The 17,169-nt window shown below is 36.1% G+C and overlaps 1 non-coding gene across 1 annotated transcript; it reads left to right on the top strand.

The window, feature by feature from the left end:
- Window positions 1–10,961: 10,961 nt before the first annotated feature.
- Window positions 10,962–11,088, top strand: LOC115262424 (U5 spliceosomal RNA). Its single transcript, XR_009998477.1, has one exon. It is a non-coding gene; the product is annotated as a U5 spliceosomal RNA (small nuclear RNA).
- The last annotated feature ends 6,081 nt before the right edge of the window (window positions 11,089–17,169 follow it).

The raw sequence follows: 17,169 nt of genomic DNA, 5'->3' as shown, positions 1-17,169 counted from the left end.
CATTTATGATGAACATACCGCAAAACGGGGTAACATTGATCGGCTTGGCCGACCTCATGAAATGTTCAAACAAACCTTTTATAAAAAAAACCTGTTTACAATAAAGAATGCATTAGCTAAGAGGCCGTTCATAAACCACGTAGACTTTCAAATTTCATTTTTTTTGTATGGACGAAAGTCTACGAGGCGGGTCTGAGATGGTCGAAATTTGGTCTATGTGGTTTATGAACAACCTCTTAAAGAACTCACATACTTGATATACTTTAATTGGTTTTTTTTTTAATTTTGAAAAATGTATAGATTTTTTGATTTTATACGAAAGAGCACTTTTTCTGAGCCACTATGATTTTTCTCAGAATTTTAGAACTTTATTTTGGTACCTAAAATCAATTTCAAAGAGATTTTTTGAAACCACCTTGTGACAGCTGGGCAACTGTTTGACAGCTCCGTCCAGTACAAACTGCGACGAGGGGTGATTCGACAAATCGCTCCCATACAAACTTCAAATTGATTTTTAAATAAGTTCCCGGCTACCAAAATTCATGAAAATTTGGATTTCGGCTCAGTTTGGCATACAGATTCAGAATATGGAATTATCTCAACACCATTAAAGAAGCCAATTACTGAGCAAGCGATTTGAACACTGACTTCTTCCTTTACACTTGTGCATTAAAAGTTTAACATAAAATTCAACAGTTTCGGCAAAAACAGGGGTGTCCATTTCGCCCGGGGTATCCATTATGCCCCTAATCCCCCCACGGCGTTTTCGTTCGGTTTTTGTGTGCAATTTGCAATAGAACTTTGTTGTGCAACCATTGTACAACGGGTTCAGAGCCGTATTTACGAAGACAAAAATGTTTGTGCCTAAACCATAAGTTTTAGGTACATGGTGTCTTTGGGAAACTTTCATCTAATTTTTCGTCCTTTTTTCTCATTATTGTGAAATTGGGGGTGGTCCCTCTAGTTTAGCTGATCTAAACATCTGCTTTTTAATAGTTTTATGTATGTTTACAAAATGTTCTACAAAGTTGTAAAAGAAGTTATTTGGAGCAAGTTTACCGAAGAAACCATTTTTCTATCTCTTATGGTTCCCAACTTATAATTTTTTAAAGGATTCTTGTTAGGGTAATCCATGAAATTCAGTTATCTTGAAATAACTTTTAATTCGTTCGTTTCTCGTAAATACTTTGTTCCGAGCACTTTTAGAACTATCAACGACGCATATTTTTTCCAAAGAGCTGAATGTTATAACTCTCATGGTTAAAAAGATATTGGCGTTTTTCTTCGAGAAATCACTTTTATTTAAAAAGTCACATCTCAAAAAGGATCAAATGGATTTTTAATCTCTCGATTGCATAGGAAAGATCGTACTCTGTTCTATTTATGGTGAAAAAACTGCAGGTATCTTTTTTGTTTAAAGCTTTTTATTGAATTTTGAAAATACGATTTTTTTCATGGAAAAGCAGTTATAACTTTGAAAATCGATGAGATACAAACTTAGCGTCTTCGACAAAATTGTGAGTTTTTGGCTGTTCTAAAAGTGCCCAGAACGAAGTATTGTGAAAAAATCAACACAAAATAAATATATATTGAGTAAAAACAGGTTTTCATATCAAAAACGACACACTTCAAGCAAATGCAACTCGTCTATGTTAGATAGATCGAAGTAACCATGTAGAAAATGTTTAAATTTGTTAATAATCCATAATTCGTCAATGAACTCAACTTAAAATGTGATTTTGAGCTCATTTCCATCAATTTCATTTTAATTTCATAACTTCAATGTATGGATAGCGGAAATGTCAATCACTAGTATATGTTGATATTAACGTAAAAGCCTAACAAAGTTACACGATTTACAATATTTTATCAACAGTGTGCCTTAATGGTGATGACAGTATAAATAAACATTGGTTCTAGAATGAAATGGATGACCATTTACCAAGCTACTTTAATATATCTAACAAAGACGAGTTGAATTTGCTTGGAGTGCGTCGTTTTTCATATGAAAATCTGTTTTACTCAATATAATTTTATGTGTTGATTTTTTCACAATACTTTGTTCTGGGCACTTTTAGAGCAGCCAAAAACTCACAATTTTGTCGAAGACTCTAAGTTTGTATCTCATCGATTTTCAAAGTTATAACTGCTTTTCCATGAAAAAAATCGTATTTTCAAAATTCAATAAAAAGCTTTAAACAAAAAAGATCCCTGCAGTTTTTTCACCATGAATAGAATAGAGTACGATCTTTCCAATGCAATCGAGAGATTGAAAATCCATTTGCTCTTTTTTGAGATATGACATTTTGAAAAAAAGTGATTTTTCGAAGAAAATCACCAATATCTTTTTTAACCATGAGAGTTAGAACATTTAGCTCTTTGGAAAAAATATGCGTCGTTGATAGTTCTAAAAGTGCTCGGAACAAAGTATTTACGAGAAACGAACGAATTAAAGTTATTTCAAGATAACTGAATTTCATGGATTACCCTAACAAGAATCCTTTAAAAAATTATAAGTTGGGAACCATAAGAGATAGAAAAATGGTTTCTTCGGCAAACTTGCTCCAAATAACTTCTTTTACAACTTTGTAGAACATTTTGTAAACATACATAAAACTATTAAAAAGCAGATGTTTAGATCAGCTAAACTAGAGGGACCACCCTAATTTCACAATAATGAGAAAAAAGGACGAAAAATTAGATGAAAGTTTCCCAAAGACACCATGTATCTAAAACGTATGGCTTAGGCACAAACATTTTTGTCTTCGTAAATACGGCTCTGGACCCATTGTGCATTGGTAAAGAGACAATTTTATCAGGATATTATATCGACAATGATTTTTCATAAGGGCCTAACTGACTTGATCGATTTCTCTTCGTCGACTCTCTCTTTCGCTAATAACTTGAACAAAACGAACAAAATCATTATTCTTTTTGTTTCTATAGCAACATGCAGTCGTCTTCTTCGCATTTCAGCCAAAAAATCTTTGGAAAACTCAATACACATTCTGTGATAACACAAAGAGAGGATCGATAAAGAGAACTCGAAAATGTCAGTTAGGCCCAAATGAAAAATCAGTGTCGATATAATGCTTTTACGATCATTGCAAAATTTAGCTATTATGGGCTCCACTACCACTACCCTACGAAGGTGATGATTTTGTTTGCGATTTTCTGTGAGAAAGTGAAGGAGTGAAATTTCAAGCCTAACTTAATCGAACACCGTTTGTTACATACCTATACCTATATACATACAAACAAAAAAGATATTTTCACATGCGGTGCTGAATTTCGGTAAGGACTCTTTGTATCACTCACCTTTGGGGATGATTTGTGAAAAATTACCCGGACTTTTCACGTTTCTAAAATGCTCAATGTATGAGTTGCTATGGGAACAGCGAACTTCCCCTCTCGATTTTCTCCGTTCGTGAATTTTGTTACATACGGTGTTTGGTAAAATTAGGCTTTGCTTTTTTCACTTATGCAGGGTACGAAAAACGGATCACGCCGAAAAAACAAACGCTTTGTCCTAAGCGGTGCATGTTGGTAACAAAGGCGCTCCGCAACAAACGCATGTCAAGCGGTGAGAGTAATAAAACAAACATCGCTTGCTGTGCGTGTGCCGATATTTCGGATTTTATGCTGAAATTTTCGACCCACATCATCGAATTCATGAGCATTTGGACGAATCAACACTCTTGCCATCCTCAGAGACGAGTTTCAGTTGTAAAACAATGCGAAAATCACGATGTGAATAGAACGAGACAAATATTTCTACCGTTTTTGTTGTGAACAAACTCGCGAGCGATTTTGTCATTATCTGCTAACGAAAAAACAAAGCGTCAGTGCTTGAAATTGAGTGAATATGAATGGTACGATCAGTCATCAGCACCAACCATCACTACGAACGAACACGCACAGGGAGCAAAGAGAAACCAAACCAACCGCGACCACTATTCCTCATCGGTCGGTTGGCTGGTGAAGCATATTGACTGGTAACGATTGTTTCTCACTTGCTGCGGTGAGGCTGAAGATGCGTAAATGATTCAGTGGATTTATTTTTTGCTCAAAACTTGTAAAAACAATCAATTTGTCCATAAGAGAATGATGGACGTGACTATTATAATCGATTTAATTCGAGTTTATGTCATTTACACTGTAATAACGAGATAAAAGTCAAGTATATTCATTGCCGTATACACCGGCGAAGAGAGAGATTCAGAGAGCCGCATGGCGCTGAATCGTCGTTCCTCACTCTCACTCATATTTTTTATTGCTCCCGCTCCCTCTTGCTTCTGAAGCATGTTAGCCAATGAAGGCATATTGCTACCGCTTTGGGTTGAAAAGCGCCAGTCATAGAAGAGCAAATCGACAATGATTTTTCATAAGGGCCTAACTGACTTGATCGATTTCTCTTCGTCGACTCTCTCTTTCGCTAATAACTTGAACAAAACGAACAAAATCATTATTCTTTTTGTTTCTATAGCAACATGCAGTCGTCTTCTTCGCATTTCAGCCAAAAAATCTTTGGAAAACTCAATACACATTCTGTGATAACACAAAGAGAGGATCGATAAAGAGAACTCGAAAATGTCAGTTAGGCCCAAATGAAAAATCAGTGTCGAAATGTTGATTCGTCTGAGGTAAAACGCTTCAATTTTCAAGCGCTGCAAAGCGTTGTTGCCGTGCCTTCTTTGTTGCCTATTTTTCGCTTGCGGTGCCATATTCTGCGTACACTGCTTATAGGGTATCGCGCCACTTGGGCGGTGGCTTCTATATTCGTCTGTTTTCCACTATAACTCAGTCAATTTTAAACCAATTGACTTGAAATGTTGTACACGGACTATACCTATCTCACCGCATTCCAAAAATTGTGTCAATTGGTTCAAATTTGACTGAGTTATAGCAGAAAACAGACGAAAATATAAGCCACCGCCCAAGTGGCGCGATTCCCTACATAAGAAAACCCGTAGGAAGAAATAAATAATGTTTCCCGGCTCATCCACCAACCTTCGTATTCGCGAATGTACTACACTGAGAGGAAATTTCATTTTGATTCCACTGGAAAAAGTCAAGTAACCGTTCCAAAATCAATTTTTCAGTGAGTTCACATGAGTTAAGTAAAACCCGCTTGAAAGTATAGTGAATCTCCAATGGAAAGTTATTGGAAATTTTGCACTGTATCGTATTATAAATTGTATATGGTTTTCAAGTGGATTTTACTGCTGTCGAAAGTATGCAAAATAGAAGCACGTAGTTGTCAGCCATCACTAACGAACCATGCATGAGTGTGATGATGGCAATATGTTCTGTGAATTCAGATGTTTCCTCTTTATCAAGGGAACCAATTTGGTGGTCTACGATGGCACGGAGATGAACCAAATTTTTGAATTTACCTTAGTATAAAATAATAAAAGCAAAAACTAGTAAAATTATACTAAAAAATATTTTAAATTCATATAATTTGGCAGTGAAAAATTTCACTTAAATTTTATTGGATTTTTTCAGTAGAATATTTTCACTTACTAATCATTTAAGTTTCAAATGTTAAGTTAGATGGAAAAAATCTACTTAAGATTTCCAGTAGAATTTAAGTGAATTTTTCGCTCAGTGTACCTACCAAGAGTCTTTTCATTCAAAATCAAGAGTAAACCGGCCCACAATTGTATGAGACGAAAAAAAAGTTTTCAAAATTCACGGGGCACCCTCTACTTAGAATCGTGCTTTTGGATGAGAAGAACAATCTGTGAAAGATTCAGCTCAATCGGTTAAAAACTGAGCTGGCGTAAATGAGTAGAAGGTTTGTATGGGATGTTCAGTCAAAATATATGGGAAACTGGATGACCTCCAGTCTCTGATACGGCACGCCGGTTTGGCGAGTTTGATTTGGCTCAGAATTGAAAGAATGTTAGTTGAACAACTTTGTAGAATACCATACCATGATAAAACCTAATCTAGTTATGCTTCAGCTAACGAAAGCAGAGTGAGGACATCTTCCCCCGTTTACACTCGGTTGTAACATGCAGCACGTGTTTGCCGTTCGAATCCTGCACACTACATTATAGGCGGCTATGTTGTTGTCCTTCATTGGGGACTACGAAGGTGATCAAGAAGGTGATGATTTTGTTTGCGGTTTTCTGTGAGAAAGTGAAGGAGGGAAGATTTTTTGCTTTTTTTCACTCATACTCCCATAAGAAACCCCGTAGGAAGAAAGAGTGTTTCCCGGCTCATCAACATTCGTAGTCGCGAATTATTTCCATTGCTCACGCACGTGGATGGCTATCGAGACAATGAAGAATTACATAGCTGCGCAAGTTTCGACCGACAAACACGTGCTGTATAACAACCGAGAGTAAACGGGGGGATATCCTCACCCTGGATTTCGTTAGCTGAAATCGCAACTAAATTAAGTTTTATCATGATATGGTCTTCTACAAAGATGTTCCTTAGGGTCTCAACTACCAGTCGTTTAATTCTGAGCCAAATCGAACTCGCCAAACCGGCGTGCTAAATGAGAGACTGGAGGTGATCTAATTTCCCATATATTTCGACTGAACATCTCATACAAACCTTCAACTCATTTGCGCCAGCTCAGTTTTTAACCGATTTAGCTGAATCTTTCACAGTGTTCTTCTCATCCAAAGGCACTATCATCAACAATCATCAATTTTCAAAAGCCGTTTTCTTCCTCCAAGTCACAAAACCGTCATTGAAAATTATTTCACTTTTATCCAGCTGGTGGCCAGAGTGCAGTGATAAATTTTAATTGACATTGGTTGATATTTCAGCAAGAAAACTGCTTTTGAGTTTTTGCTAAACGATGATGGTTTGCTTCCTCGAGTATTGAACCACGTTGAACATATACTAGTTTTATCTTACAACAACGGAAATTCATATCTCCAGGGTGGCCACTCAATTTTAGTTTTGGAATTCCCGTCTTTTTCCCGGTTTTCCCGGTACGATTTTTCAACTTTTCCCGGTTTTTTCAAAATGGACATTTTTGGAGTATGTAACACCCAACTCTCGTTTTACGTAAAAATTGGAACAATGTAAAAAATCCACTCAAAATTATGCATTTAACTACACCTTGTCCTTTTTTTACGTCCATGCTTGACTGAGCGACAAAAAAATCTACCGCTAAGACAATAAGAAAACTCAACAGTTTTATATTTTTTAAAACATCATCGTGATTAGAAGAAGTGTACAAAAATATAAAAATGTGTATTTTGATTACTATTTTGTCGGTAGAATTTTTTTTCGCTAAGCCAATAGTGGACGTAAATCAAGGTTTAGGTGTAGTAAATACTAATACTTCTCCTCAATAAACCATATATTTTTTTTTTTTGGTCTGTATTAACGAGATTTTTAACCCTAGGCTAGTTCATCTCGGGACCCACGTTTTACTTCCCTTCCGAAGGAAGAACCCACATTTTGTGAGTATGTCGGGAGTGGGATTCAATCCCAGGTCCTCGGCGTGATAGTCAAGTATTCTAACCACCACACCAGGTCCGCTCCACAAACCATATTTAAGAACGATTACAGTTGAAAATAATCAAACTGTTTTAGCACTGTCTTGCAATGCAACAACGTTCTAAGGGATGATAAGAATAAAGATTTTTTAAGTTTTTCTTCTACTTAATGCTTGTTTTTCTCTGCAATGGAGAAGTACCCTCTATCCTCTCCGTGTTTTAAGAATGATCACCAACCAATGTTTATAAATATTCTCAGTCAATGTTGGGTCACGCCACAAAAGCTCAGCTTATTGAACGCAGCTTAATGTCCTCTATTTTTTCCTGAATGCGGGAATTAAAAAAAAAAACAAAGTTTAGCTGAAACCTTGTGTAATTCTGAGTAAATATGTTTTACTAAATTGCAGAAATTTATTCTTATAACAAATTTTACATCAATCATGTGGAGTAATTCGAGTGATATGCACTCAAACGAATCGATTTTAAGATCTTACAGTGTTGCAGTGTGAGTAAAATACTGTCCACGTACATTATGTAGCTCCTAATGCTACACTGAAAATAATCGACACGCCTCATCCATGTTCTTTTACACGTTAATGTATCGTTTAAAACAGCACGCTATATTAACGTGTAATTTTTTTGAATCAGATGTTGAATAGTTGAGGTTCTAAACCACTGTCTTTTACACATGATTTGATCGTGTTTGACAGTATGTTTATGTATCGATAATGGAAATGGTTCGCCTATAATGTAATGTACATCACCGAACTCGCCTGCGGTAAGTATGTCTTAGCATACTTCATTTTTTGGTGAACAGGGACCCGCAGCTGGGTGCCTGGTACTGATATTCTGTAAGAAATTTGACATTTATGATGCCAATCTAACGTGTTTTACACATGATTTCGAAAAGCGGATTTATGACTGGTTTGACACGTTAAATTCAGATGTTTCCCAAGTGGTGAAAATTCATGTTTGAAACATGTGGCTCGAACGTGTAGAATATTTTCAGTGTAATATTTTTTTTCTGTTTAAAGTGTATCAAAGAAAAGTTTTTAGGAATACGGTCCTGTTGAAGATTAGGTGAATATTTTCGTCGTATCGTAAAGTGAGCGTTGAACAGAAAAAAACAAGCTGGTACTTACGCTGCTTCTGAATACTTAAATTTTACTTGAACAGTTTTCTGGGGATTTAAGTCTTTAAACGAGCCGAAATAAATTTGTTCAATTTTAAACATCGTTTCTAATTAAAGAAGTCTGAAAACAATTTTGGACTAAAGACGTAGTCACGTGCTTACTTCCAGAAATGTATGCAGTATTAATCTTATATTTCTTACGACTTTGAACAGCCAAAAAAGCGTACTCGAAAAAAACCTGAACAACATTTTCTGCAAATTGGCTTACTTTGAAATAGTTGTAAATTAATAGTGTTTTAGTTTTTTTTGATAATGGTTCCACTATTTAATTAACCCAAAACTAATGGGGTTACAATAATATTCTGAAAACTACTACATCTAATTCCGTTTGTCTCAAGTTCGTCGAAAATGTTAAATATTCTGATCGAAAGACACAATTCTTTCGCTCCAAATAACCCTTTACTTAATGGCTGCTCTAGGTCTAGAGCATCATCGATGTTCGACGAACTCGAAACAAACGGAATTAAATAAATATGCAATAGTTTTTACAATACAATTGCAATCTCATTAGGTAAACCCCCACACGTTTCAATAGTAGAACTATTGATAAACAATCGAACAACTAATAAAAAATAAACGATCAACGTCGATCAAACAACTAATGATTTAAATCTGTAAAACTTTTTCGTTGATTTCGAAATCTTTGGTCAATTCAGAATAAGTTTTGTTAGAGCACTTTTTTCGGAAACGCTTTCTTAACATAGAAATAGTCGTTCAAAATCGTGGGAAGGAAAGGGTCAATCCTTTATGAAATTGTTTATGTTTGAAATGATGCTGAAGTTCTGAATTTATTCACAAATTCGATAATGAATTAGCAAAATTTCGTGAAAAACAAGGTTGTATCAATAATTTAAATTTAGCTTGCTTATACAGATTATCGATGAGTTGTGTACAATTAAAATATGTTCACCATATCTATTTTCCCGGTAATCATCTCAAATTCCCGGCTTTTTCCCGCTTTTTTCCCGGTCGTTCTGAATTCCCGTCTTTTTCCCGGTTTTCCCGTTTTTCCCGGTTCGGTGGCCACCCTGTATCTCTCCATAGTGGAGGAGACGCCGGATTCATTTTATTGACCTGTTGTCTGAAAAGAAGCTTGCTGCTTGAATCGGCAAAGCCTGTTCTTTGGCCATCTTCCATGCAGTATTCCATTTTCTCCGTACAACTCTAACAAGTGATCCTCAACGTTTGAAAACGACTGTTTTTGGCGCGCGTTTTTCGTCACGTTGCTGTATATGTTATTACATCATACCCTATTCGAATTTGGCACCAACACCAGAACAACGCAAATGTTTCTCCGGAGAGACGTACACTGAACGAAACACCCCGCCCAAGATCGACTGAGAGGCGATACGATCACGCCCCTTAACGACATTCGGTCGGATACCGTATGGTCCACCGACCGAATGATGTCATCTTAAAACCGGATGACAGCGATATGAAAATAGAATGTCGACCATATGGTCGAGTAACTTTGTTTTTTAGCGATTGATAACAATAATGTCACCGTTGTCTTTTTAAAAAAATATGTGCTTAGTGGCCAGGGTACCCTTGCGGGCACCCTTTTCAAAAAATATGACATGTCCAGGATAGGACATGCGAAACAAAATCGTCAATGTCCCGGGCGTCACGATCAAGGAACTTGTTACGCTATCGATGAATAAATTCGGTGCATCTGTGTGGCCTTCGCTCTGCAACTAATATTCATTCACATAGCGTGCGTCGACTCATACGCGAATAAGATGATCGTCATCCGCTTTTTGGGATGATTGCCGTATGACTGATTCGTCATTCGAAAACACGATTTTGGTAATTTGGACTGGATGGTCGGACAAATCAGTCGATTTCGGGATGAGGTTTTCGTTCAGTGTATACGTTACCGTTTTGAGAGAAGCACGTGGTATGGTGACTGGGGCGCATGCGCAGTACGTATAGCGTCTCAGTTAACATTTTTACCGCACTACGCACATGCTGTTCAATGGTCGTCTGTTCACAACGCCCCTTCTCGTTAGCAGGCGTTTTCGATCGTGAGCGTTGCGGTTTTTATGACTGTCCGTTGGACTTGGACTTCGAAGATGTGTTGAGTACAGTGTGAGAGAGAGCGAGAAGAAATTATATTTTACGTTACACGATGACAGTTTCCAATGGGATTTCTCGTTAGTATGAGCAAGTATGGAAATTTATTTTATATTCGGTTAACTTGCAGTTTTGAATTGCCAACGACTACATACCATATATCGGATACCCATCGATAGAGCAACCTGGCTGCTCGGGGTGAGGTCAGTCGGCAAACACCCGAATCGTCACTCTGGTCTCTCTTCAAATGTCGAATAAATCTTTCGCCTTTTACTAAAGATTTCCGTGGAGAGGGACACTCTAATGAGTCTAAAATAAATTTTTGTCTTATCCAGTCCCGTTAATACCGGGGTTGGATCCTAAACTATAAAAAAAATGTTTTCACTATGCATGCGATTCTATAGATAGGGTAAGGGAGGTATTTTGGACCCTTTTAGGAAGCGGATGAACAATTAAGTGAAAAGAGAAAGTTTCTACTTCAAAATATGGATAATTTCAGTAGGCATTACGTAGAGCAACATGTTTTCTATCAAAAAAGGCCAACCAGAACTTAAAATTGTTGTAGAAAATACAAGAAATATCAAAACTCCTGAAGGATCTTGGGCTGCTATTTTGGACCACCTGATTTTATTTTGGACCGCCAAGTGCACATATTTTGGCCCACCAAATTAAACTTCAATTGATTGATGAAATGAATGCCACCTCAGCAAAAATTTAAACATAGTTAAAACTACGTGAAGTTTACATCTTTTCTATTCATTTTTTGAGGCAGGGAACGTTTAAAAATTACGTAATGATAAAAAAAGATGAAATTTTGTTGCAATTGCCAGTTTTTACGTATTGTAGTATGATGTTTCATAAAAAAATATAACGCAAAACGTGTATTTATTAACTATTGAATGACGTCAGTCACCATGCATAAATTACGTAACGCTTCATAGAAGTGTGAAAGTCTAGTGATTTTGCTAAATATAAAGGTGTTCCACACATATTGTAATGAGTGGAAAGGCCATCAAAAATAAAGTAATTTGAATGATACGTAAATTATCAAACATACATTAGATAACACATTGTCTCAGTCATCAACTGATTGCCGAGAAGGACAACTTTTCTAAACTGGTTGACTGAACACCTGAACATTTCAACCTGTCGGAAAGTTGTTAGGACACATATCGAATCGAAATTTTTAACTTAGCGAAAAGTTGTTAAAACAAATCGAACCCACAACAATTTCATTGTAAAATTAACGTATAACAACCCAGATCACGGAAGGTCCCAACTTATTCTATTTATCTGTTTTTACAGTACATAACATTGGCATGAATATTTTCTCCCTTTAGAAGGAACTGGAGAGATGGATCTGACAGGTGGTCCAAAATATGACCACATCTGATTATGCTGAACATATTTTGGCCATACCTCAAACCACCATTTTAGTAAACATTATCGCTACACCGAGGTTAAGAACAGTTTGTTTTGAGTTCTTACAAGGCCCTAACTACATTCACATGAAATAAATATTTATTGGTAAAATTTAATACCTCTTCAAATCCGACTACAAATTTGTCACCTTCTTTGTTTTTGGTGCTTTTCCGTGCGTTTCATTGGAAGTGAAAACATTTTCTCTATTTTTGATACTGAACAGCATATTTAATTGACATCCAAAATAAAGGTCATCACATAGTTGAATACTTTTCGTGTTCCAATAAAAAAATACCAAGATTTAGTAGAGATTATGTGATAAATATCATAAAACTCCCTAGGTGGGCCAAAATACCTGCCCGGTCCAAAATACCTCCACTACCCTATTGTTCAGCTCTTACTTTCATCATGTAGGTATCATACGACCATATCACTTCTGAGTCGGATTCTGGATGAAGTTTTCTTTCAGTATGCCTTAAGCAATGAATTGAAGTAATTGTTTCTTGTTTGTTTATATTCATTATGTTTTTGAATTAAGCAAATGCGAAGGATAAAGGTGCCTTTGAGATGTCTAAACCTATCGCTCCTAATACGGGCGGTAGGTGCCTAATCTAATCAAAAAATGGTCAGTTGAGCACATACAGGTATACCTCGATTTAGTGGACCCTCGATTATATAGACCCTCGATTTTATGTACTTCGATTTTATGTACATTTTACCTCGATTTTATGTACATTTTTAATGGTATTTTTTTTTAACTATTCAATCAGTTTAAAACTTGCAATTTATTACATGATGACTTATAAACCAGGGGTCTTCAGCCTTTAACACGCGAAGCACTTCATATCAATAAATTGTTTTGTAGAGTACCCATATTAGCGCCAATACATACCTCATGACATACTTAGTTCTATATATTTACTGTAATCTCATACTTCCCTTTCTGACTTCATTTTTTTATAAATATCCCTGGCTTTTTAGATGATTGCGATGAGCGGAGTATATGGAGTGATTTTCTGGCAATATTTTTTTATAGATCCCTTAGCAATGAGAACATTTTTGACGGATGCATGCAAACTGATTCGCCAGATCTTCTCTCAAAGTTTTCCAACAAACTTTTTTCAACGATTCTTATGACTTCCTCACCGAGAATTGTATTAAATACCTGATATTTTTGGTAGATTTGCTGATTGAATTCCAAAATGTATAGCAAATTCACTAAAAAGGTCATTGTAATGCTTCGGATGATTACTGACAAGATTTGTGATAAATTATTTCTAGTGCTCTCATGGTAGAATCAGATCTAGTTAGTCAAGGTTTCCCGATTTCAGCGTCCCTTCACGTGCACATTCCCAAGGATGAATTCCTGGAGGAGTCTTTGAAGGAGCCACTTGAGCAATTCGTGAGCTGCTGGAACAACTTCTTAAAGAATACATGGACCAACTTTTGAAGAAATCCCTGCCGAAATTTCTGAAGTAGTTCTAGTAATATTGAACAAGTATCTAAAGATATCTCCGAAAGTATCACTGAAAAAATCTGAAGAAAATTCTAAATAAACTCCTTAAAGCATTTCTGAAAAAAAGGATTATTTTTTAATTTCATAGATGGATTTTCTGAAGAAAAATCTAAAGGAATCTCTTTCAAAGAAATTTGTAGATGAATTTCTAGAACAATCTATGCAAGATTTTTCGAACCCATGCGACATTTATGGAAGCCACCCGTGTAAGACTTTCTTAAGGAGTTCTTAGAGAAGTTTCTATATGACATTCCAGAATCCCTAGAAGTTTTTTGTGAGACTGAATTTCTTTCGGATTTCCTGGATGAACTTTTGAAGTAAATCTATTTTTTCAGGAACTCGTGAAAGATTTTTTAAATGAGTCCTAGGATGGATTTCAACTAGGGTCTATGAAAGAATTATCGAAAAATCTGTGGAAGTTTAAGGAGAAAGTTATAAAAAAAAATCTGGAAGAAAATCTGGAGATATTTTTGAAGAAATTATTAGTCGAAATTGTAATGAAATCCATGGAAGATTTTCTGAAGAAACCCTCAGGGTAATTTCTACAGGAATCCCTGCAGAAAATTCCCTAATGGATCTCATATTTTTTAAAGAGTCCCTGGAGAATATTCTAGAGAAATCCCAGGAAGTTTCTCTGACAGAAATTCAGATTCAAAAAAAAAACCTTGAAGCAACTTCTAAAGCCAACCCTGGAGAAAGTTTTGAAATAAATTCTCGGAGAACCGTTTGAGAGAATGCTTTAAGAAATTTCCGAAGGATTTTCTGAAGAAATCCCTGGAGGAGTATCAACAAAAATTTATACACAACTCTTTCTGAAACATCTGGAGAAATCACTGGAGAGGAATTTCTATAGAAATTGGAAATTGTTGTGAGAATTTTTGATGAAATACTTGGAAGAGTTTCCAAAGTAACCCCAGTTTATATTTTTTGAAACATTTTCTGAAAAATAGTTTATGAAGGCATAGCTGAATGTTTTATTAAAGGAATCTGTGGAGTAATTTGAATAAATGTCCAAAGATATTTCTAATGGAATCTCTGAATGCATTTTTGTAGGAATCATCAGAGGAATTTCTACTCAAATTAAAAAAAAAAAATTTTTGAAAAAAATGGGGAGGAATTTCAGAAGAAAATCATTGAAATGCTTGGAATGAATTCTTTGTGAATTTCATAGAACAGAAAGAATTTCTAAACAAATCTCTGAAGAAAATTTCCAAATGAATCAATGGAAGATTTTTTGAAAGAATCCGTAAAGGATTTTTTGGCCGAACACTCGGACAAATTTCAGCAAACAAATACAGAAAGATATTTTACAAGATATTTTTGGTAGATTTTCTAAAGAAATCCCCAAATAAATGCCTAGAGAAATTTATGAATGAACAACTAGAAGAATTTCTGAAATAATTCTTGGGCCAATTTCTCAAAAAAATCTCTGAAATAACTTGTGTAAACTCCAGGGGCCCATATAGCCGAGGCGGTAAACGCACGCGGGTATTCAGCATGACCATGCTGAGGGTGACGGGTTCGATTCCCGGTCGGTCCAGGATCTTTTCGAAAAGGAAATTTCCCTGACTTCCTTGGGCAAAGAGTATCTTCGTGCCTGCCACACGATATACACATGCAAAATGGTCACTGGCAGAGGAAGCTCTCAGTTAAAAACTGTGGAGGTGCTCATTGAACACTAAGCTGAGAAGCAGGCTTTGTCCCAGTGAGGACGTTACGCCAAGAAGAAGGAGGAACTTGTGTAAAGTGTAACATGATGGTTTAATGTGGCAAGTTTCATTCGGAGACCGTCGTAATTAGAGTTGAAAATTCTGAGTTCACTTATCTTTATTTAACACCTCAGAATTGCAACAAAAGGCGACCGAGACCGAGAAGATAGCGGTACAAGCCTACACTACTCATACAGAAAGATCGTTCGGCAAATACAGCACAACCAGTAACCATGCTCTATCAAGTGCTTGTCACGAATCTCTAAATTTCCGAAGGAATCCCTTGAGGAATCCCTGGAGGAATTTATGAAGCAATTCGTAAACAAATTCCAGGGTAAATAAATCCTCAGAGATATTTTCAAAAGAATCCCTGAATGAACTCCCGTTTTTTTTTTTTATTTTTTGGGACATTTATGCAAATAGCGTTATTGTGTATGTCCATTGCACAAAATATTGGCTTTTCAATCAACCATACATGGTTTTGGACAAAAGATTTCGATCATAAAAAAATAGCGAGATAGTGGTTTATTCGTTATTAAGCGAGAATTACTAATATAGGCCAAAAACTCCGAGCCTTTTATCGAAAACTCAATTTTCATGCAGTTTTTATATGTTTTGGTACATTTTGGTATAAAATTTAAATAAAAATAAAATAAAAAATTTTGCTTCGATTTTATGTAAAATTCGATTTTATATACATTTCAAAAATTGAAATGTCCACTAAATCGAGGTATACCTGTAATAGGAAGCAATCTAATCTAATCTAACACAGACGCAGCCAGTACGAGAAAGCATCCTGGAAAATATTTGGGTTAGATTATGCCCAAACATTTTTCTTGTCAGTATTGATACTTGCAGCATATCAAAAATATGACACAAACATCAAAGCGGCCAGGCCTACTGCGTTGTGTTTACCGCAAAGATGATTCTAGAACTGTCTAGATTTTAGTAATAAATCTTTAAAATCGAAGCACTTCTAGAATCTCAGGGGAGGAAGGATGCGTGGACATACCGTACCAAACGCTCCTATTTGTTTAGTTTAATATGGTTGAAAAACATATGTGTGGATATATAATTGATAATGTATGTTGATGTAAATAACAAAAAATTACCTGTATTAATCCTGTAAAGCAAATTGGTAATTATTTCATAAGTAAAATGAAAATCATGCGAAATACTCCTCCTAACATCAACCATGGGGTTGCGCATCCTATGACAGACACGCATCTCGACCCAACCTCAAGGCTGCCTTCAGGGTCTCATACTTGACTCCAGTCAAGTCAAATGAGACACCGAAGATGACCCACAGCCAAAGGCGAAAAACGTATCTATCACAGGTTGCAAACCCTCAGCTTGAATCAAACGGAACAGTACTAAATTGGATTTTCCTTTTACGAACATTAACACGCCTAGGTTTATCATCAATTATTTTGTGTTTGTGCAATCAAATCTGCAATGCAATCGGAACTAACTCACCCGTTTCCAAAGTTTGGCCTCTGCTGCGCAAGACAACCTGTATGAAGTTCAGATCGTTCTGTTGTTGCACTCCTTGCGATCCTGATTGGTCTCAGCAAATGTTGTTCTTGATGATACGAGCCAAAACTTGTCGTGAACCAAGCGAACCGTACTAGCGTTGCGTCCTGTTGTGCTTCAATTAATCTGCTACCCCAGCAACTTCAAGTGTCTTGAAAACGAGTTTCGCCACAGCCAATTCAAAAACTTTTACAAAAACTTAACAAAATCTAAAATTTTTTTTGCAAAAAAATGACTGCGCAAATTTTTACGTCT

Source organism: Aedes albopictus, chromosome 2 (genome assembly GCF_035046485.1).
Source record: "Aedes albopictus strain Foshan chromosome 2, AalbF5, whole genome shotgun sequence".
Classification (NCBI taxonomy): Eukaryota; Metazoa; Arthropoda; class Insecta; order Diptera; family Culicidae; genus Aedes; species Aedes albopictus.
The sequence above is the reverse complement of the archived record's forward strand: the minus strand, read 5'-3'. Positions and strand labels throughout refer to the sequence as shown.